General features: G+C 38.5%; 1 protein-coding gene across 6 annotated transcripts in view; it reads right to left on the bottom strand.

Moving 5' to 3' along the window:
- TENM3 (teneurin transmembrane protein 3) overlaps positions 1-24,961 on the bottom strand; it is a 327,557-nt gene that overhangs the window by 235,088 nt on the left and 67,508 nt on the right. Inside the window, exon 1 of one of the 6 annotated variants that reach the window (XM_061992054.1) lies at positions 9,025-9,064. The exons of 4 other annotated variants lie outside the window; for them this stretch is intronic. The gene's annotated coding sequence lies outside the window, so the exon portion shown is untranslated. Of the gene's footprint in view, positions 1-6,638; positions 6,694-9,024; positions 9,065-24,961 lie in introns of those variants that run through there. One more of the 6 variants, XM_061992052.1, reaches the window with a different exon arrangement.

Raw genomic sequence — 24,961 nt, 5'->3', positions numbered from 1 at the left:
CACAGAATCATCAATAACTTGTAATTGATAGTGATTTTCCTGTTGGAATTTTGGCCTCTGACAACCAGTGTTCCTCCAGATAACACCCACGCAATCCAGGGAAGGGTATAGATCAAGGACTGACCCCAAGGTATTGTATGAATGATGGCAAGATTCCGTGACTCTGTGGTGAAGGGCATGTGTGGTGAAGGCACATCACAACGAAGCTTGTGCCATGACAGTGAGAAAACAGACTTTGTCTCCTTTGTTCATGCAGACAAAAATTACGCATGTGTTTTCCTCTACAGCCTAATTTTATCCTCTAAAGTGAAAAAGGCAGGCAGCTGGTTGTACTCTTTTTCTCCTTTTTCACTCTTCCACCCCATTGCAGGATCTAGTAAACCTCAGAAAGGAAGAAATGCCTCGTGACTACAGCTGCTAGTCAGCAGCTATACACCACCCTACAGCAGCAAGCAGTGCTCAGCACACAGGCAGAACTGATACTTCCCAATACTTGAGTATTACTGCTTTGCCAGGTTTTTGGATTTATGCACATCCAAGGCCTTTTACCTACTGAATTCTAGGACACCTTTTAATAGTTTCTGGCAGCAATCTGTTTAGAATCACTGTGTTATAACCATGAACACAAGTGGAACATCAGCCAGATGAGCATAGGATACCCCTTCCCTTGGCTAAAATGTAACTGTACACACACACATGCATATGTCATTTCAGACTAACACAGCTCAATCTGCAAATTACGTTAATAAAGGTTACAATTTCCATACAGACTATGCCAAACAAACCTAGTTCCATGAAACTATGGTAATTCAGAGTCTGCTAAAATAGGACCCAAAGTACATTTTAGCATTTCTTAGTAAAGAATCCCATGGAGTTTATTGCATAGGAGTTTAAAACTGATCACATTTAGCACAAGAGCACACATGGAAACTGCACCCACATATGAGATTGTATGCAAAAAGACAGGCAAAAAAACCAATCAAAGAACAGATTCTAGCACAAGTGCTGCTCTATGCTGCAGAGAGAAACCCAACACTCTCAGAAAGACCGATTTGTTACCTGTTATTTTATGGAGTAGAGTCACACTACAGGAAACAAAGGCAGACAGTATACAAGCCAGATGAAGAATGCTCAGCTCTGCCCGGTTTCACCGAGATCACTGCAAGCAAAACCAATTACCTCAAAGGCAAAAACATAACTTTGTCTGATGTAGGTTTTTATTTTTATTCTTTCTTTTTCAGCTTCTGTAACCATTTCTGCTGCCATGGCTCTGATCAGCAGTAAATTAGGATTAGGTAGAAAGAACTAGGATGATGGGGTAATGTAAAAGCTGGAGGGCAGGAATGAGAAAAAGAGGACTGATAAATAATACACAAGTCTTCTGTGAAAAGCTGCCAGAACTGCTGAAGAGTAACTGGAAATACTATCCAAATTCCACCAAAAAAAAAAAAAAAGAAAAAAGAAAAAAAAAAATCAAATCACCTGGGGAGAAGGGTTTACATCCAGAGAGGAACCGACTGTCTGAGAAGTCTGAGATTCCTTGACCTCAGGGGAAAAAAGAGAGCAGTAAATACTGGGATCTTGCACAAATGAGGAGTAGCAGGGTTTGCTGAATAAGACTATTTGAAATGCTCTGAAGATGCCTATTTAATATCACAAACCTTACTGTATATTTTGTAGAAAGGGCAGCTGTCAAAAAGAACCTCTCCTGGCAATAAAACATGTGCCCGGCTCCATAAACCAAAATGGTAAATGAAGGAGCAAGAGAAAAGGAAGACAGGGGAGGAAAAGAAAACGTCTTTGAGGTTCTTCTAGGCTATGATAAAGACTCAAATATTGACAGTGCTTTTGGCACACTTGTCAAGGAACAGTATGATCCTCTTCAGCACAAGATCCATCAGCCCACTGCTGGTCTCTTGGTTGATGGGAGAGATCTTAAGATTCAGTATTATTACAAGACAATGGATAGATGTATCTGTGCAGTGACCTTCTTGAAGCTATCTGATGAAAAAGTGAGTTTGACAGAGGAAGAAGGTAGAATTACATTTTCAAACTCTAGCTCTCTATGTCTTCCTTCAAAAGGCTTGTCTTCTGGATGGGCACATGGAAACACACGCACACGCAGATAATCCTCCTGCTTTATGGCAAAACACGACTGACGACTGTTGAGGAGAAAGCAAGAGTGATTAAACAGGCAGAAAATGTAAGAAAACTCTATACCACAAAGGTGAAGGGCACTTTCATCATACAGGCAAGCAGGTCAACAAGGCAATGGGAACTTGGCATGAGTGAAGAGGGAGGTTATCTCTTTACATGGATGATGCCTCATGCTGAATATACACCCTGACTCTACAACCCAGGGTTAAAGATTGCACCAAAACATAGCTGGCAGCTAGCAATGTCAAATCCTAGCAGAGAAGTACCATGTACCTAGGAGTGATAGCTTTGTTACTGCTACAAAAGTTGTGAGGAGACACAACTATAAGATGCCTCCCAGCTCCAATGACAGAGATGGTGATGGGAAGAATTCTACTATCTTCTTGGAAGATCACCTAGGTGTTGAAGAATAAGAGATGATAAGTTGCAAAGTGGAAGTTAAAGGCATCTACCTTCAAAATAGCAACATGAGAACTTAGAAACAAACGGTAAAAAAAGCCACATTCCACTCTGACATAAAACAAGTAATATTTGTTCTTTCAAAAATGCGACTTCCATCAATTCTGCTGAGATATTTTCCACGATCTCCAGGATGCTACCATTACAAAACGTGTCCTGATTCGAAGCTGTTATTTTTCTGGTCCTTAATTCCATTTTATTGCATCTAGATATACCACTTCAGTTCAAACGGTCTTCAAAAATCTTGCAGATGCTTTTTTCATCGGTGTAGATCTGTCATGTGACTATGCTATATAATTTCTTCATTCTTTTAATCTTTTCTTATAAATCATTCCCTCTAGTCTCTAATAATGTTTAATGTTCTACTGTGAGTTTCAGCCAATTAACCTATATCTTAAGGTGCTCAAATTTAGACCCTGTTTTCCTGGTATCATCTTCCCTTGTATTTTGTACACTTGTTTTAAAATTCCTTTAATAATAATGCCAATGCCTGTACAGAGAGCACTATAAAAAGTACAACCAGCACTGAGGTCTTGTCAAAGCTGGAAATTTAAGATGACACCGTTCCAATTCAGTATGAAAGAAACCATTTTTGAATGAGAAAAGACAACTGAAAGAGAGGGAGGAGAAGATAGGCAGTTGAGAGTACTTTGATTAAATACATAACATGCAATAGCTGAAATTTTACTTTTGCAAGCTTTTAAGGCAGCAGTACTGACTACCATTACAAAGTGTGACATAAGAATGCAAGCATTAGCTATACATTTTCTAAACTATTTGTTTCCAGCTTAGCCACAGGCCTCCCATGGTTTGAGTATCTTCGTAAAAACAAAGATACACATGTTAAAACAGTGTCCCTGTTGCTAAGGCTGGATGCTGTCTCCCCTGTCCTCATAGTAACTTAAATGCAATTTAAGAAGTCGGAGAATAAAAGCATGCATGAATAGAAAAATAAGAGACCCTTAAAGGCAGGTATATAACAGTCAACAAGGCCACTTTAATATTCTATTTAGAGATACCTCTGTATCTCCCAAGTCGAAGGAAAAACTCTTAAGTACTAAAACTTGCCATTATTAGAAAAGTTAATTTAAGAGTTCAGCTTCTAACTCATTATCTGTAATTAAGAAAAATCAGATTTCAAAGCAACAAGAGGAGACTGTGAAAAAGCTATTTGAAGTCCTCTCTGTCAGGGATAAAGCCAGCAGAGAGGTGGCTGTCATAAAATAGCCAAATGGCTTTTTCCACCTCCATCAAGGTCACTTTACTGATGATGTGCTCAATAAGATGATAATGCATTTAACCACTTTCCTTGTATCTATCTGACTTCGACCTTACTGCAAATCCAAATGGCCTTGTTTAACTACCCTGGCCTTTCAACATTTCCCTGAACAAAGATAATTAAGGAGATATACTGCCCCCTACTATCACAGGGATTGAAAGACAAATAAACTTTTAAGAGCACAGCCAGGTGTCTATCGCATTAATGTATAATGTTTAAGCAGGGGGTAAAATGAAATAATGGTTAAATAATTATAAAAGGTTAACAAAGTTAACTTTGTTACACAAGGCAGTTCTGTTTTATGCAAAAGAAAGAATATAAAAGGCTTTCCAGGCTACCTTTTACAACTCCCTGAACAACAGTCTTTTCTTTAATGCAGTTTTGGACTAAAGGGGAAGAATGTTCTGCAAAAATTAACAACTCTAGAATTTCTGCAGATTTGGAACTGGCTATATTTCATACATGGGTACAACAATGTTTTATGAAAAAGCAGGTCTACAGTATTAAACCAAGAGTTGCTCTAATAAAAGCATTTCATATTTTTCCTTTGTGTCAGCAACTATACTAGAGATGCAAATTGCAGTAGTTTAAAAATTAGCGTGGCAGTTATGACAACTTGGAAGCTGGAGGTACAATGATGAATCATAGAATGGTAGGGTTGGAAGGGACCTTTAGAGATCTAGTCCAACCCCCCCTGCAGAAGCAGATTCACCTAGATCAAGTCACAAAAATGAAAAAATAACTAAATGAACTAAATTAAAAATAACTAAATAATACCATTCTATAATAGCAGTTACTTTCTTTTTTAATTTTTATTCATAGATACTCTTGCATCCCAAAACAATCTCCAGACACTAATTCTTTTTCATACTAAGAAAAAAAACCTACCAAACCTACATCAATAGCACTTGGACTAATAACAACTGAGATAGGATAAAAAGAACAAAAAAGCAGGCAAAGCAGCTGGATGTTCATTTTTAGTTGCATGCAAGAGATCTTATTTTAGATTAATCTTTTTTTTCCTCTAAATCTGTTTTTGTTTTCAGCATCTTAGAAACGTTGTATAGAGCTGAATCCTCTGCAAGAAGCAGAAAGAGGCAGAACAGTAAGTTGTATCAGAAAGACAAAAACACATAACTCACTGTTGACGTGATTCTAGACACGTGAGTCTACTGCTACTGCAGAAATTGCTGTTTCTTTGCCACAGAAAACAGTATACAGAAAATCTGTTACAGAAAATCTGTTACATGTATTTAAACACTTTTACCACAATGCATCTCTTCAGAAATGACAATATTTACCTTTTTCATTTTGTCAGGCCACCACCACTTTGAAATGTGGATGCAGTCTGTCCAGATTTCAAAGCATTCAGGTATTTGGCTAAGTCTTTTGCTGTAACACTTCTTAATCCAGACTCAAATCCTGAATGCACCAGAATTTAAACCTCCTGCAAAGAGAACATCTGCTACCCAATACAAAGACTAATGCTTCTACCATCAGTCATCACCAAATCAAATGTCTGAAGTTTGCAATGATTCATATACTATTGCTATGCAAAATTCTTTCTGCTGTATATAACAAGCCATAAACAAGCCTTTCACTCTGAGCCAAGTCTCAAAACTGTAACTCTGTCTTTTACTTTCCATGTAGATCCCACTAGGATGATATGCTGTCTCCAGATATGAGAACTCCACCACTTTAGTACATTTAAAGGACTTGCTTCATGAACCATCTACCCTTATGGCAGTCTACAGGAACCGATTATTTCAAGCTTGGATAAACGGATGTCCTAGCCAGTCTCAAAAGAAGACTATGCACCTTTCTGTTGCCCCCAGTGAGCTAATACTTTAAGAATTTTAAGTGCAATTGCACAGGAGAAGAGAGTGACTTCTTATTTTTCTGTTCATTCCAAATATTACAGCCACCTACATATTCTGCTAAGAGATTAACACAGGTGAAGCTTTCTAAAGGAACACAAGTGCCATTTTTTCCACTTGTCCCTAAGATGTAAAAAGATTAACTTCAGTTAGAAAAATACGGAAGTATTTTACTAGTGCAGTTACTTTCTTTCATCTCAGTTCCTTATTTTGTATAAAAATGTTCAAGTGTTCAAACCTAAAGGATGTATATACATCTTCAAACCATTAGTGAAGTCACCAGCTCACTGCATCATCTCTCTACACATCACTCAACAGAGGCCCTCTTGTTATTCTGAAATGCATAAATCCATAACTACCTCTTGAGAAAGTCTTTTAAACCCACACAGACTGAAGCATATAGCCATATTTAGAATGAAATCATCAGCAATAAGATCTTTGTAGACCTGCAGAAAAGACAAGAAAGCTACTGCTTTTCCTCATTTGGAAAACACCACAGTGCAGTATTATCTGCTATTGCTACTCCAATGCTTACAATACACAATGCGTACATATTGTGACCTTTATCTTTCCTTTTTAGTTCAACAAGTGAACTGGTATGCAAAACAAGGTACAGAAAGAAAAACTGCAAAGTAATCTCATAATTGCTTATCAGATCATTTCAGTAATTTGGTTAAATCTTCATAGATGCACATTAGAAATGCAAGAAGAGACCTTGACAAATTCTTTAAGTTGGGTCAGTTTGCATCGTACACAGATACTTCGCAGCATTCTGGGACCTTTAATATATTTAAAATAAATATATACCTGACGTGACATTTAACCTTTTTTTATAGCATCAATTATCATTTTTTTTAGACAGCTACCATCTTTTTTTCCTCTTGAAGAGAAGCAGCAAACAAGATGTATCCCATACTGTATGAAATGTGTTACTTCACGTGTTTTCAATTCTACTGCAAAAAAAGTTAGAAAGTAAAAATGAGAAGTAAGCCAAAACCATCTAAACATTAAATGTTTTTGTAAAGGTTCTGCTGGTTTGGGTTTCTTGGTAAACTATAACATCACGTTTTAATAACTCCTTGGAAAAAAAAAAGTCCTATACTATGACATAGGAGATCATTCTCCACACAGTTACAGAGCGACTAATCAAAAAATTTTCTAACATCTCATTTGTAGATACTAAGCTGCTCGATATTTTTGAGCCCCAGTCTGACAGATGAAAAACAACTATAAGCTTTATTTTCTGTTCCGGTTTGAACACTTCCCCCTTCCCAGCTTTTACTCCAATACTTCTTCCTGAACTTACTAAGCATATATTAATAGTCTTTGAAAGACTGTTTTATAGCAAAAGAAAGACTCATTAATAGCCTTAAGAAAAGGGGGAAAAAGTGAACTACATTGGCTATGTGCATATCACTGAGAAGTTCAGGGAAACAAACCTGGCCTATTTAGTGCCATTATGCAAATGTACAAATTCTTATCTTAATGGCAGCCTGAATTTCACACCAGGCAAACAGATCCTTGTGTTTATTAAGCAATTAATATGCCTTCTAACGGAGAGGAGACTCTTGACATCTCCAGTAACTTTTCCACACATTTTTGTGAATTTCATCTCCGGATTAGAAAGCTTAGGAGAGAAGGTGCTTGTCTTCCTCTCCCTCCATTGTTCTCTACCTTCAAAGCTTGTAACAAACACATCGACAGCAGCTCAGTCTTTGTTTGAGGGTTTAGTAGTTAATATCCTAAGTTTCTCTCCCCATCTCCAAAATACGGGAAAGCAAGATTTCTTAAAGCTTTAGACAGTAATGGCCAGAAAACAGGCACAAAGTTAACAAAGAGGAGCTATCACGGCAAAGTGTCAGGTTTGTTTACTGAAGGAGATTTTGGTATTCCCTCAAATCTTCAAAGTTCAGATTTTTTGTTCAACAAACTGTTAGAAAAAGGCATATGGGCTAAGTAAGGTGGAGATGGTTTAAAACAAAACAAACCACTCTAAAGACAGATGAGTAGTTCCAATTAGATTCACGTGAATTAACACGAAAACCAAAACTTACTGGGCAAAAAAGCCGCAACTGTATGTTCATGCACTGGAATAGACATTATAATTTTAATTAAATTTAACTGCTGACATACGTTTCTCGGGTTTGGTTTTGAGTGGTTTTTTTCCCCAAATCCTTCCTTAAAGTCTACTCTAGTAATTAACAGAGGTCTACCGGATGGCTCACTGAGACATTTAAAGCTGGGGAACAAAAGGTTTATTTTAAAAATGAAAACCTTGGCTTGTACTACTCCAGACGTGAATCTGCTTTCAATTACTGAAAGTATTTCCACTCCAGTGGAAAAGGATCAAATCTTCAACTACACCATCTTTAGGCAATGAATTTGATTATATTAGGCTTTAAGAATACAGAATGACTTCGTGACACAGTTGTATATTCTATACGTATCATTTATTAGGTATACAAAAAAAGAAGGAGCTAGCACTTTAAATGAGAAGCAGACAGAAATGTGGCTGCTTACAGCAGCACTGCACTTCCATGCTACAGCTCTGCTTTAGGGTTTGGACTTCTTTTTTTTTCAGGTGCTCACATAAATGTCAAAGATTACCCTAAGATTTAAAAGAATGATTTTATAATCCCTTAGAAATAAACCCCCGCTGATTTTTTTTTCCTCCGTACTTTTATTCGCGTAATTTGCACTGTCGTAAAGTTACATTTTTCTTCCTAGACTTCTCAACTAGCACAACCTCTCCCACACCTCCACACCCCCCAGCACAGCAGGTAGCGTAGCCTCTAGCAAGCGTAATAATTAGACGTACTTTATACTTTTCCCCTTTCACAAGCTGAACAGATTGGGGCGAGGGAGCTCACCGGCTTACACCCTGCGGCCAGATGCAACACCTCAAATGCAAATTACGCAAAAACTTCTCATTTCTTACGCCTCCGATTTCGCAAATCTATTCTACCGCATCCCAGCCAAAGACCGGGTCGGGCTCCTTGAGGAGCAAGGGAGAGAGACAGGAGAGAAGCTGTTACCTCTCGGCTCAGCAACGCTCCCCGTGCCGGACCCGCGGTCGCAGCGGCCGGCGCCTACTGGCGGGGATGCCCCAGCTACCGAACGCGCCAGCGCCGCGATGGCCCCCGACCCGACACGGGGGCGGCGTGGGGGAGATAGCAGCACCACCTCCTCGCCCGCGTCGCCGCCGCCGCCACCACCAGCCCCAGCCCCGGCCCGGCCCCGCCTCGCGCCCACCTCGCCGCTCCGCGCCGCTCCGCCGCCCGGCGCCGTCTGTGCCGGCCCGCCCGGCGGAGCGCCGCGCGCCCCCGGCCCCGCACGGCCTCCCGCCGCCATAGGCTGAGGCGGCGGTGTTTACTCCCCGGCGGGGAGCGGGGGCCGGGCCTGGCTCCGCCTCACCCTTTCGGGGACGCCGCGGAACGGCCGCCAGCGCTTACGGATGGAGGGCGGGAGCTCCGGGGACGGGCAGAAGGATTCTTCCCGGAGAGAGCGGCGGGCGAAGCTGCGCCTGCGGCTCCGTTCTCAGAGCTCGGCTCAGGCACGGTCTCCTGCTCGCAGGCAAGCGAGGGGCCGTAGCGGGGCTGCGCGGCTCGCAGGGATTTTATCGCAGAGCGGAGATTTTCCGTGACGCAAAATAAACTTTCTGCGCCGCACTCACTCCTTCCCGCACGAATTGCCGCCGAAGTCTGCGAGGCATCGGCGGACAGGCGATGAAGCGGGTATTAACAGAGGGTGGGCTCACGCACGCCTCCTTCCCGTCGCCCCGCCGGAGAGCCGCCTTCCCCAGGCGGGCTCCGGAGCCCCGCGCTAACCCAGGGCCTGAACCCCTCTATCAGCGCACGCCGTGTACCACCAGTCCTCTCTCTCACCCCGCACCACCTGTGCTTTCGTTGAAACGGAAACACCTCCCCCTCCACTTACCACCCCAGGAGACAGTTTTTCTTCACATCTATACCGGCATGAGTATCGTAAACCCAGCTTACTTCAAAACACTCCACATGACAATTTGTAATCAAGTCCACTTCTCACGGAGCCTTCGGAGTTGCAGCTTGATCTGGCTGGACACAAGAATCAGGTGCATTGCATTATGCGTCATAGCTGTCAGATAAAGCTATCAAATAATAGACACAAAATGCAGCATTTGCATCACTTGCAAATTAATTTCTGAAATACTGTAGAGAGCCAGGACAGCTAGATGCCTACAAAATGTGCAGATACAGATGTCCTCAGTCAAAATAGAAAACACTATTTGCAGCTGGACATCAAACGGAAGCTTGTGCCTTTGTACTAAAAAGAAGCAGATTTTTTAATTGTATTTTTTTTTAATTACCTCCTTTTGGAACTGAAATTCCTTCAAAATATTTGTAAGAACAATATCTCCAACTTCATTCCTAACGTCACTACACAAAGAACCTTCTGAGCTGGCTTAGAATGTACAGTGATACACAGCGATATACAACATTTCCTACAAAACTCGTACCGTGCTTTTTCTTTTTTCACCTTCGATCTTTGCTAATAGGGACTAACTTCAACTCTCTTCACACTATTACCAGGTCTGTTGCCGACACAGGCCGAGTTATGACAGCAGCTACACAGAAGCCATGTTCAGCCAAAAATCAGATCAAGATATTGTTAATGACTACACAAGACTTCCAGGGAAGATAATACCATTCCAGAATATGTTTCAACGCTGTTATGTAGAAGACTGCAATAAAAGCACATATTTTAGATGTGTTATTCATAATATAATAATATTCAAAAAGCTCACACAATTAGTGCTCATTTGCAACTTCCTAGAGAAACAAAGACTATACAAGCTGAAACAGAATTCTGTGAAATGGGGGGGAAATAATGAGCTCAGTAGCCAGGTCCTGATGAGGGCAGTCTTGGCTGGCAATGGGGAAAAATACTGAAAAAAACTCCAAAGTAATAGCACTAATACTACATCTTAAACTGAAGCTCTTGGAGTTAGATATGTTAACAGACATGTGCTTTGACTTAGCACAAAGGAGGAACTGTAATACAGTCACCACTGACTTACACTTTTCTTCAGGGGGAGGGGTGGGTGTTTTGCTGAAAATTGGAAGCTTTTTGCAGTTCAAATTTGGGGCAGACTCACATCTGTGATAGCTCCAAGCCTGGCCAAGATGAGAGGTATGAGATGAAACCTTAAACCAATAAACTCAATTAAGGAAGAAAGTCTGTAGCAATTCCACAGCAACACTCATATTCTCTGCATCTCTTCCAAGAGGTCTACTTGTAATAAATGGGGTATTAGATCACAGAATTGTTTGTGTTGGAAGCAACCTTAAAGATCATCTGGTTCCAAGACCCCTGCCATATACAGGGACACCTTCCACCAGACCAGGTTGCTCAAAACCCCATCCAACCTCAGGCATCCAACAGCCTCTTAGCGCAGATTGTTTCAGTGCCTCACCACCTGCACAGGGAAGAACTTCTTACTTACATCTAATCTAAATCTCCCATCTTTCTGTTTAAAGTGATTAACTCTTGTCCTATCACTGCATGCCCTCATAAAAAGTCCCTCTCCAAGGTTCTTGTAGGCTCCTTTAGGTACTGGAAGGCTGCTCTAATGTCTCCCCAGAGCCTTCTCTTCTCTGGGCTGAACAACTCAAACTCTCAGCTTGTCTTCATAGGGAAAGATGCTCCATTCCTCTGACCATCTTCATGGCCCTCCCCTGGACTAGCTCCAACAGGTTCATGTCTTTCTTATGTTGGGGGCCCCAGAGCTGGATGCAGTGCTTCAGAGCTGGATGCAGTACTCAAGGTGAGGTCTCATAAGAGCAGAATAGAGGGGAAGAATCACTTCCCTCGACCAAACTGCTTGAACAGAGTACCTATGGATAAGCAGTGTCTACTATTGGAAAATCTACCAAATAGGTAATTAATTAACGCTTAAAGCCTTAGAGATCTTGAAAGAAAGAGGAGTGGGATATTTGGAGTAAGCCCAAGCAGAGCTCTTTTAAGAACTAGTGCCCTCAGAGAGTACCTGTAATTACACCTCTTCCACAGAATGCTGCCATGACTTGAACGGGAAGCAGGATATTGCATTCTCCAAGACCCAGATACTATGGAAGCCAAGAAGTATTTTGACAATCCCTCTATTCCAAAAGGATGCTACCTTGTCACTACCTACCTACACATTCTGTACCATTTTTTGTACAAACATGTATCACTGTATGTTCACTGAGGACTGCAGTAAGATTCTGCCTGTTAACAGCAACAGCACTGACCTGCTTTTACCTGGCTGTCCCTGATGTCTCTACTGAGGAACAGACCTGGATGTCTCTGAAGGGGATCCTCTTTTCTCCACTTTCAAACTGCTGCAATGGAATTTTCCTTTGCTTTGATGCTGCCTGTGCTGTGATTCCACTGTCCCATTAATGCCAGCTCAAATGATTTATGAAATCTATTAGGTGCAACACTAAAGACATCTGAAACATAGATGTTTGCTTAGGAAAATATTTATATGGAGTAGACAAATGGGAGTGAAGCAAACTCCAGCATGGATGCCACACTTTACGCTGACATTGCTTATGCTCAAATAGTAGAAAACTCAAATAAAATCTTGGGGGTCGAGGCTGGGGGAGAAGAATAGCATCTATGTTTCATTCATAGGAAAAGAGTGAAGAAAAGTGGGAAGAACTTTTTTCTTAATTATTTGGTCAGAAGGATTATTAGAGTAAATTATGTAGAGCATTAACCATTGGATTTGAACTCATTTTTAGTCTTTATTAATAACTCATTATAGTCCTTTTTCTTAATGTAGAATAAATTAGAACAGTGTTAATCCATGTAGCTATCTGCAGGTACATTTATCACTACGGTAGCCACTTTTACTCTCCTTACTGGAAGCCACATTTCACGGGCAATGGAGACACATTCCCTGCTGAACTCAAGTCACAGTGGCCTTTTCAGGTCACTGGAAGGGTCACCTGAAAACTTACCCTTTTTTTAAAGGACTGAAAGGTACCGCACAGCTGGCCATGACATATGTGAAAGAATTTCTCTTTCTCTCACTCTGTGATATTGCCACAATTTAGATCAGTAAAAACAACTGAGCTGGGGCCTTGCTGGTATAAAAGGGCAAAGAACTGCTAACAGGATGTTCTTTGTGGGAACTCAGAGCTTTTGGAACTGATTTCTCATCCCTGATCCAGAAGAGCTGAAATTTTATGGCTTCATAGCATGTTGCATAGTTCATATTTTTCGAGAGTGTATGAAAACAGGGGAGAACTGTGAATATGGTTAGTTTCTGGAGGCAGAGCTTTGTTTCAGCTTTCAAACTGTCTGCTTTGCATTTGGTTGAGGAGGGAGGGCTATTGCAGCCTGTTCACAATGATTAATTTTTATGTTTGAATTTGTGTTGAGTTTTCAGGAATTTCAAAGTGATAACAAACAGCCATACTCACTCATTGTTAAGGATAGGCAGTATTACAGAGAGCTGACATGTTGGTAATTCCATCACTTCGAGCTGACACCTGGAAGGGCCCTCAGAGGCTATACTGGAGGTGACTCTGGGTAGTCATTAGACTAGAGTGTCCAGGTACAAGTAGTTGTGCTCCTTGAAGCACATAACAATTCAGTCCTTAATATTATGTTCTCTGAGCACCATCATGCCAAAGTATAAAACTTTATTATGCCCACTTTAACATGGAAAATCGAGACACAAAGCTGAGTTATCAATACCGCAAAAGTAGTTCCATGGGAGAGGGAAACCAGGATGCCAGATAGTCTTCCAAGGCCTATCCTAATCACTGAACCTTTCTTTGCCTCATCGAGATACTAATTTCAGTTATTTATCAACATTAGTGATGACCAGTGACTTTCATTAAAAGGGAACAAACACCTTTTTAGCCAAATACTAATTCACCTATTTAAATTAGAAGCCTAAGTGCCCTGCTAAGACATCCAATCATAAATACTTAATTAGTATGACAGAAACTTCTACTGAAATGCTAGATGTATTTAAGAAACAATGTTGTCTGCATGTGCATTACAAACAAGCATGAATGCAGTATCTGTCTAGAAGCTGAAACTGCAAAGCATCAGTACATCACTTTGGAACCTGTTTTTTTTCACATAACCCTACAAAAAAACCAGAGTATTAAGCTATGAAATTTAAACACTGCCTAAGAGAAAGATTTTTGTCAGGTAAAGTATCATTTATAAGAGTAACAGACATTCTCATGACTGTTTTACAAAACAGACTTAATCAAGTAAAGTATTTGTAATTTAGCTTTCCAGTTCCTGATAGAGGTGCATTAAAAAAGGGAAATTCGTGTCTAGAAATAAAAGTCTTTAAGAATATTATCTGATATCAACAGGATTAGTAGTTTAATGTGTTCCCATGAGAAAGCACATGTGTGCAAATATATTTACATGTAGAACATCTTGCAGTTCTTAAGCATTTAAATAGTACACTACATTGACTATATTTTTCTCACAAGAATAAGATGAGCCGTTTTCATGCAGTAATGATGCTGATTTAAATGAGAACAGACTAAGACCACGATGAGCTCACAGATTCAGTGTTCAAATCTGAAAACAATAAACTTTTTTTTCCCCCTTTTCAATCACACAGATAAAGCCTAACTTCATTTTTTATAACACCTTCCAAGAGTGTATTAAGAATTTTCAATTTTCATATCAGCAAAAATACTAGTGGAAATTGTAAGCAAGTAGATGAAACTGGGGTAGGGCAAGAGTTACAGCAAAAATATAGTCCTTTCAAAAAATGATCGGATTATGACACTTTTCTTGAATGTAAGTGGATAATACGTGGGGTTTTTTTCCTAAATGTATGGTTAGTACTGTGATTTTTGAGTGCTGTAGATAAATACATTGAAGTAAATAACATTCCTCTACTCTTTGACAAATTTCCCATGGAGCTCAATGCAATATCAGGCAAAGTAAAAAATGCAAAATATTTTTGTATAAGAAACAGCAAATTTTTAGGTAACAGTACAATGCTCTGCTTAGAATCGTCCTACTCTACATTAATTTCTATCATAAATAAAGGTATGAGAAAATGCAACTTTACAGTTATTATACAAATTTAGTATCTTGCTCTCCAAAATCAGAATTATTGAAGATGTAAATATTGATCATGATGCTTTTCACAGTACTTACATAGTTCTAGTTACTTTTTCACTAATACGTTTCTGTGCGCACATGCAGACAGCAGAGATGAAGGCCACACATGCTTTGAATGATTAACACAGTTCTTGGAAACATAAAACATACATGCTTCCCTTATCTTGTAGTACTGCTTAATGATGAGCAGGAAGACGTTGTCATGAGAGTTTTAGGGGATTAGATAATATAGCAATGAAACATTTTAAAGTAATATCCTCCCACATCAAAAAAAAGGTTAATCCTATTTGTTTCAGAATAACTGCTATACGAGTAACAGTAGTGAGATGATGTAATTAAAAATAATGCTCTGATGTTTTCAGGTCATTTTACCTAATTTTAAAGGAAAAGGCAATAGAATTTTAGGAAAAAAACCCCTAAGCCTTTCACTGAAGAAAGAAAAATCCAACTATAATCTAAGCCTTATATCTTTCTTTAAACTGAACTCTCATGTATTTGAATCGTGTTTGTAACTTGCAAGACTCTTTCAACACATCAACTCACTATAGGACACTAATGAGAAAACTATTAAAGATTCTAAAACATACAGAATTGTGCCATCTTCCTGCCTTAATTTCATTTTATTGCTTTCTCATTTTTTCAGTAACCTCTATTGGCAGCTGCTACTCACTGGCTTTCATCTGGAAAAGGCAAAGAAGCAGTTGCTTGCACAGCTAATGCTCCAAACTGGAGACTGAGAGTCTAGTCTTCAAAATAAGCAGCTTCCAACTTACTTTAGTTTTGGTGTACGGTTAATTCCTGGGTACACAGTTCTAAATCCCTCTGATTTTATTGTTTTTAATTAAAAATTTATACTTTTGTCAAAAAGAAGAAGATATTTACTGCAAATGAAAGTGACATAAACAAGTAACTGGAAGGAAAGTCACCTTGTTATGTAAACTCCTGACATATAGGACATTTCATAACAAAGAAAGTATCTGTAGCCTATTTCAAACAATACATTTAGGGTAAAATAAAGGTCTGACAAATAGAATTGCCTTTTGTGAAAAAAACTACCTTATTGTGAGTCTCTAAGAATTAGTGAAGACGACCAGCAGAAGAATCCTATCAGTATAAAGGAACAAACTCTCGAAAACCTACTCTATTTTTCTTAACAATGAAGCTGGAGTCTCATACCTCTAGAAAAGTGTAAATTCATTCCTGATCCTTTTGTTTTTCGTTTTTTTTTTAAGTTCAAAGTAATTCTCCAAAATGACATCTTTAAAAAGGTATTTAAAAAACAGAGGCATACACAAAAAAGTCAATATCCGTGTGATTATATTAATACGTGAAAAAATATTTCACATATTTCTTGGAATAAGCATTATACTGATCATGACAGAAACTATGTGGCCAGGACTGTGGGTTCAGCTGCTGCTGTCGTTCACCTTCTACTTTCTCTTTTTATTGTAGGGTAGATGACCAAAAACTCACTGTATCATTTTGGTCAGAAATTTAGGGTTTTTTCTCCATAGAAAGAAACCATTTCTTTTCTCCTAATTACAGCTTTTCCTCCTTCCCTTTGCATCAAAATTCTTTGGTGAAAAAAAAACAACCACCAGAGCAAATTTTCTTTTTACACAGTTGCTGCCTTAGCAAGATCAGAAAAAAGTGTCATCCTTTGGGTAAGTCTGTCAAACAGATTTCTAACATACCGTTTGAGAATGTTCGTCTAAAAGTACTATATCTGCACTTGTGTTTGCTTATATGACATTTATTGCCTTGGAAAGGTGGCATAAAAATTATTTCACACTATTCTGACACCTGGTGTGAGCCGTATCTCTGCAAGTGGTCTATACGCAAAATGATTATAACAATCATATGTTTAAAATAAAATAAATGCTTTAAAAAATGGTAACTTTATGTTTAAAAAAGTGCAATAAAGGCTGCTGCTAAATAGACATCTTATTGCCTTTTCTAGGGGGAGTTCTTCTTAAACCATAAGAATAGGGTTTATGTGCACTTTATGTAGAATCAGAACTGCCTACACGAACAAACTTTCCTGTGGTTCATGTTCAGGCAGATGATGAATGCCTGGAGATAGGTAGGTTATTAGGCACAAGACTAAGTGCTGTAATGCATTTAGACTTGCATTTATGGCACACCTTGAAGTGATTTATTTGATATAATTCTCCTTGAGAGCAGGTGATCATTTTCCACATTCAACCCAACACACTATTTGCCAATATGCCAAAGAGCAAGTTACTTTACTTGATACAAGCAGATGTGGCATGTTCAGAAACAGAGTGTAGACACAATCAAGAATTTAAAGTTACCATTTAGTTAAGATAGGAGGAAAGGGAAGAAATATTTCTTCCTTCATTTTATCCACACTTCAGGATTTTTGTGTGCTCACTACATTTTAGTGAATGTGTTCACCTAGTGCTCACACACAGAATTATGAGTCTATGCTGCAGGTCTTACAAGCACCAGTTGGGCTCAATTTACTTCAAGCAAAGCTAACCATTGCACATTTCCCAAATGCAGTACATTACATGGAATTTACCACATGTAATAGCCCCTACAGTCTTTCTTCCCACTACCACTTCCCTGTACTCCATTTATCTGCTTGGAAGGCCACTGCATAGATGTCAGACCGCCATGGATCCACGTGTGTTGAACAGCTTCAGAAGTCTGGCTCTGTCATTCAGTTGCGATTTTCACAGCAGCCAACTTTATCACTATCCTTTCCTAATACCATCATCCAAATGATTTCACTAAAGACCTTCCCATAAGCACTGCCAGATTTGCAAGCTCTGGTGTTATCTGCCAAGAGACGGAACTCAAAGGCCAGCTGAAATCTCTCATGTAATAGACCTTAAAATGTGAGCAAGTGGTAGAATAGTAAGCGTAAAAGGTATTTCCCAGGGAAAATAAAGATACTAAATATAGCATGTATATACTGAGGGTGCACAAAAGCCAGTGGCATGACACAGAAGTTTGCAGCTTGCTGATGAATCAGCACACGTCACAAGAATGGATTTCCCTCTGTCTCTTCTTCCTACCCACCAAATGCCACATTTAGAATTGAGAATGCCAGTGTGACTGGATCGGTTCTGAGGCCAAACATTTGAGATGGTCAGAGGTGAGATGCTGGAGAAAGATTCAAAGGTAAGAAAAACATTCAGTAAAAATGCAGATCTTATTGCAAATGTCATGAAGATAATAAAATTTATAGAAGCTGTGTTTAATATTGGCAAAAAAAGTCAGATAAAGCCTTACCAATGTCTCAGAGAGTTCACTGCTTTCTAGAGGAGTGTTTCCTGAAGCATTTTCCGGACATGCATGCAACTTGCTTTAGCTTTCCCCTGCCACCTATTACACTGCAAGAAGCCCTTTCTCAAGAATCTGGAAGTTCCTGTAGTTGGGGATTACTCTTCCCTCCTTCCAATTCACTGAGGACTCTTATGCTTCATTAGAGTTGAAATACTGCATTTGCTCTGTACTTAGTAGAAGAGAAAAATATGGAAAGCGGCTTGTTCTTAAAATTGTATGGAAAATGTATGCAAAAATATTAATTTTATTACAAGAAAGATCTCTTTTCCACATTTAATCTATCAACCCAACTTTGGTAAACGAGTTACCATCACATGTCCATATCCTCCACCTAGAGATCCAAATAATTTTTTTCTACAAATATGATATCTATGCATATAAATAGACAGACAGATAGACAGATAGATAGATAGATAGATAGATAGATAGATGTCTATATGGGGAGGAGGGCTCTGTCCTGAAGAGCAGAGTACTGATACTGGCATTTGAGACAAGCTCTCAAATGTGGTATACCAGAAACCTAGGTTCTAAGTGTTTGAAATCTTTTTCTTCTACTCTTGTGGCCTTCCAGAAGTTCTTCTGAAGTTTCCCAGAAGTCGGTGCTTCCTGAGGCTGGACCACAGACACTGAGAAATGTACTTGAAAGTCTATGCAAGGGCACAGTGGCTTCTGTTGTGACCGTATGACAAACGTGCTGAGGACTTACTGACTTACTCCACAGAGAATTCAACTAGCTGTGGTTTTCAGTTCTTTAAATAAAGGAAAGGGATCTTTCACTGTCCACGTTACACAGAAGCTTAGCTAGATAGAAAGTGCTTAGGCATGTAACTACATGGTTTCAATACCTCATCTAAAACTATTATACTCTAAAGCCTGGCACAAGAATTTATCAGCTGAAGTGCATTGGTATTCTTTGCCTTTTTGATAACACTCATACTAACATCCAGCACAAGGGTCACATTGCTATTTAAAACTCTCCTGGTCCAAAGTAAACAAACAGACACTGATGGATTTTCTGAACTACCCTGAGGCAGAAACGCGGGAAAAAAAGAAAGAAAAAGATAAGCTGTCCAAAGGAAAAACTGCACGAGAGAAAGATTTTTGCTCCAGATTTTTCTGTATCTTACAATCTATATTTCCTTCTGGAAAATCCTACATTTGATATTGTTGTTACTGTAATAGGGTTTTTACATTAAAGTATTCAGAATTTGATAAAATTTGGACCTCCTTCTTTGCTACAAAATTTTGCATGCTGAATAAACAAGTTACAAAATGTGTCCCACTACAGAGAAACAAGGCAGTACTAGTAGTAACAGGGTATTTTAAAAGTTAATGAAAACATCCAAGAGAAAAGCACTTAGTGATGAATGTGTAACTCCCCCTAATGGAGGCATATTTGAATTTATCTTAAAAAAGACATAATAACTGGAAATCCTAATGCTCAAAATAATAATACTACTGTCATATCATTTTCTCCTTTCTGGCTTTTAAGGTATGCATCTGTGACTTACAGTTAACATTAAACTATTATCAACACTACTGTTTTATTTTCTTAGTGGATTTTGTTACATAAAGTAAAATCTTAAATATATGTGCACTTGGCATAGTTCTGTGTTGCAAACTCAGTAGCCAGTAAAATTCCCTTAAATTATCTTCCGTCAGTCATTTCAACTTCTGTTTTAGCTAAATGTTTTCCTGTTTCTTAAAAAGTCAGCATATTGCTATAAAAATGACAGTGACAGGCCACAGTGGTTTTGGCTGTGTGGTATAAAGAAACACTTCTTATATGCACAGCTGCTGGTAATGAATGCAGCACGTTTGAGGCCTAATCTTGGACAGTTTCCTGCATTTCTGACTGCAGTTTCCTTGGCAAGTTTTCTGGGACCACATTATCTATATGTCCCAGTATTTCAGCCAAAATTTTTCAATACCAGAGTTTGGCACTGTGCATTGGCTTTCAAAAGTATTTTCAAAAGTCTGTGATCCCAGAGTTAACAACTTTTTAGGAGTATTTTCCCTGATTCCCTTGTAACAACAATGATACATATTTTAAAATGCATAATTTTCTACGTAACTACCCTGTAAAATAGGGTGGGCAGATTAAATTTTTATATAATAAAATCAATGCTTGTGAAAGATGCCAGATTGACAGCATCAGAGACTCAAATTACATTTGTCCATAGCCCAGCTACAGTAACAGCAGTAGCAATGCGGTTGTTTTCAGAGCTCTCAAATTTGAGTTACTGCAACTTCCAGGGTAAGTGAATAGCTCTGGACTTTGTTTAGTCCAGACTTCTGATAAGCTTCGATGTTGCTGTAATTGGTCTGGTGATACTGTAACTAAGTGGTATAAGTAGGACTGTGATTAAACATTGAATTTTACACAGATCATACTCCCCGAAGGAGGCATTTAACCTATCTCCTCATAGTGGTGAAAGACTATGTTTTACTCCACTACCAAAACTAGCATTTAATCTATAAACACATGGTTACACAGATTTTCTCCTAATATAGAGAAAATGCAAAGAAAAAGAGCAGCAGTCTGGCATGAAGTTATGAGTGTAATCCCAAATGACTTTTTCCTAGGTTTTGATTATGTGTTGAACAGGAAGTTTAGGAAATTTGCTGCTGAAGAGTTACTATCTTTCATTTTTTTGGTTTAAATGGGACCTTACATGTTTCCTATTTTTCTTTGCAGGAAGTACTTCCTGGCAAAATGCTCTTAAATAGGACTTACTTCTTAGCTGTCAAATTCTACTCTGTAATGTCAACAGAAATTGAAAACTCACAGTTAAAATAATTACATTGTAAGGCAAAGACAGTCACAATCTTGTACAACAAAAAGGACAAAAATAAGCTCATAAACCAGAAGGAGGAGATAGATCAAATATGTCTACCTGCATTGTTAGTCATCATGCAGAAATATTTCTAATTAAGTACATGGGAAGTTAAAAAGTGACTACTCAGAAGCAAAGATTTGTGTTATAAACCAGGAACTACGAAGAAGATATAGGGGAGATCTAGAACTATGAATGAAATAGGATAAGCTACAATTAAGAGCAAAAATTAAGAAAGTGCTTAAGAGGATTAAAACTTTTCCAGAATTTTGCTGCCCAGAATTTCTGCTAATTTTGTTTTCACATGTTAATGTGCTTAATATCACTCTGGCTTACTTAATGGAATTTTTAAAAAAATTAAAAACCAGAATCATTCTTCCTCTCCTCCAGCTCCACCTCAAGTCACAACAAAACCACGACGTACTCTCTGAGTCTTTCACCAAGAATCAGTCTAACCATGGTTATGGGTGTTGAAACAAGGATTTTCACATCTGTCTGATTTAGACAGTCAAACTGCAGGGCCAGCCACGATAGAGATTTCCAAGTTCCTTTTCTCCCCTAACAGAAAGTATTTCTGAGATTTGTTTTATGTGTTTGACAGAGAGTAAATTACATAGATATAGGAGATCCTCTTAAGATTTGTGATCGTTGTGAAAGAGGTTAATGTGAGTCAGAGAACATCAGAGGTTAGGAAATATAAGTAATACAAATGCCGTCAGTCATTGCCTTAAGATGATAGCACAGTTTTGTTTGTTGGATTTCCTTGAAAAAAATCTTCTATATTACTTCTGGGATTGCAGTTCAACTTCAGTACACAGCCCTACTGATGCTGTGTTCGTGCTTCAAAACATGTTCAATTATGCAGTTGATTATTTAAAACCACCACTCACTGCTTAGCAGTAGTCAGTACAACAGTGGTTTTGCATTAGGGGAAACATAAGAGAGCAAAAGAATAGTTTTTCCCTTTTTCTTTCTTTAAAAAGCCGAACAGCTATCCCCCTTACCCCTCAAAATCCCTACTACCCACACCATACAAAATACAAAAGACAAAGCATATACATAATTAAAATGCTTTAACTCTGCTAAACATTGCACCAAAACAGAGTCTTTAGATAAAATAAATACAATCTTGTAGCCTATTTAGGACATACACAAGGACTGCATAAATCACAGGTTTAAACAATGTATATGATAACACGCTGTGTAGCACTAAACTGATGGGTTTCACAAAGTCATTTACATTGCCCTCTTAAAATACTTCCTAGGTGACTATTGTAGAAAAACATCAAGAATTTGGTGGCTTGATGAATATTGATTTAAATATTGGAGAACTTGACACATGAAGAAAGGTTGGAAAAAGGGATTTATGCAGCCTAGGGAAAAGAAAGCTCAGAGGGAGCTAATCACAGATTCCCAGTGCTCAAAAAGAAGACTGAGGTAGTCTCTTCACAAGGATGCATGGTGACAAGACACGAGGCAATGGGTCCAAGCTGCTTCAGAGGATAGATATACTGTCTGGATAGTAAAACAAAAAAACCCACTATAAGAACAATTTAAAATTTGAGTAAGTTGCCCAGATAAGTGGTGGGATTTCCCTTGGTACAAATTATTTCAGTCTCTGCTTGAGACATAGTCCTAGATGATCCAAGTCTAAGGCCCTCTTTTAAACAGAAGGTTGGACCTGATGAGCTCCAGGGATCCTTTCCAAACTCAGCTTATGCAAATTCCCCATTCTTAGTTCATTATGTTTTGTAGCTACAGGAGGAAAGGCCTCCTAGATGAATCACTGTTTCTCATCCCCAGATTGCCACTTGTTTTTAAAGCACCTTGCCAAACAAAGATCATCCCACACACACACAAGAGCCAAAAAAAAAAAAGAGATAATTCAGTCATATTGCAGTCCAAATTCTTTGTTTACCTACACACTTTCTTTTACACACATTCTTCTGGTGCTCAAGTGATCCTAGAAATGAAAAGTGATTTGTAAGTTTTGTTATTTTTAAAAGATGGGATGCATTAACAATACTACTGTATTTGTGTCTACAGCTGCAAAATAAATCTAGTTATGAACCAGTAGCCTACATGCAGATAAACTTAGAGAATATTCTAGATTGTCCTGTATCTATCTCCTTTTGCTTTGCTAAGTTGCCAGTGAAAAGTGGTAATTTCAATTAAGTATATTCACTGCAGTAACCTGAATGTTCATTTTATTTCTCTCTATATAATTATATAAGAGTAACATTGCACTTCTTGATGGATAAACCTACATTTCCTGTGAATAATATGGCAAGTGGGGAAAAAGCGTATACAGAGTGACGTATGTAGAGAACTAATAACAAAGTATACTTAACTCATATCAACAGCTAAGTGAAACACAGCATAAATTAACTCAGCTCCAATGGTTTACAAGCACATACAGGTGCACAGCATTACAGAAGAATTCTTACCTTATGGCACTAAGAATGCTCATAGCTAAATGTGTTTAACTGTAAACTACTACTGTCTTTACCATTTAGCTACAAAAAGAAATATACATATAGACAGAAGTATATATATTCATTTCAAGAGCTCAAGGGTACCCATACATAGACAAATATAATGGAAACTGTGCATGCTTTGAAGACTGCGTCAATTCCTTTCCTCACTGACTTACATAATCTTTTTCTTTTCTGCTATGGCAGATCTACTAGAAGCAATTCAGTACTGGCAGAAAGGTCCTCCCACATGAAAAAGATGTGTGTGATAGGGTTGTATCACCTCATGGCAAGGGCAGAAACACTTCTGTAGGTATAGTGGCTCAGGCCTCAGGCAGAAGTTGGTAAATACAGGATCCAGAGAAAGTAGCAAGATGATACGGTTACATTGGACATGTTAAAAGTAGTTGACTGCTGAGCTCAGATTCCTCAGTTCCCTCCTAAACACTCCATGACTACATAAGGAGAGTCCAAGCTCATCCCAAGCCTTTGTATAGTGCCTGGACCAATTTTATTAATGTATTTGTTACTTATTATAGGCTGGAGACAAATATTCATCACTGTCTGTATCATATTTTATATTACTAAGTTTGAAGCGACTCATTTTGTATTTATTAATTTTGAATTTCAGACCTAAGACAAATGAAATAATTTAATTCTTAGGAACACAGAGCTAGAACATTAAGTTTTCTAACTACAAAACCTGTCACAGTGTCAAAATGTAGGGATAAGGCAATGATGCTTTCAAGTAAAGCGTAGGTAATTGGTGTGGCTTGACAAAACTAGCCAAGAAGAAATAATTTTTAGCATTATTTCTTTAGTAGGACTCTGGAGAGTAAGTGGCTGTTATCTTTTAAGATGCATATCTGAGCAAACTTCATAAACTCAGCCAGTAAAATTGTTTGAATAGAGCTTACAGAAGGCCACGTTTCTTTTTAATTTGATACACTATTTGTTCTCTGTTATAATTTAATATGCTTAGTTTAACATAATGTTGACCATTAATTTCTAAACCTGGGCCTGTAATTCCAGACACCTGAAAGTACAGTTACCAACATGTAATCCCTCCTCACTCAAACCTATAATGGACAGTGAAGGAGACAAAGGAACTTTTATCAATGTCACAAATCGCACAGCTGCTTTCAAATGATGTAGCACTGACTCACATTTCATCAATGTATATGAGATGGCTAACGTACAGTTATTTCATCTCTAAAATGGGTGTTCCAGTACCTGCCTAAGGAGAAAAAGTTGGAAAGCTACAAACTTAAGCATTAAAAGTTAGGTATTAAAAGCTTTCTTAATAGAATGTTAAAACTGAGTCTCCACTGATCTCTAAGCTTCCACTGAGTCTCTATGTTCTTCATCCTCCCTAATAAAAGATTATTTTCTGGATAACCTGTTCAGAAAGCTGTATTATACCAGATGAGG

Source organism: Colius striatus, chromosome 3 (assembly GCF_028858725.1).
Source record: "Colius striatus isolate bColStr4 chromosome 3, bColStr4.1.hap1, whole genome shotgun sequence".
NCBI lineage: Eukaryota > Metazoa > Chordata > Aves > Coliiformes > Coliidae > Colius > Colius striatus.
This window is presented reverse-complemented; position numbering and strand designations above follow the sequence as displayed.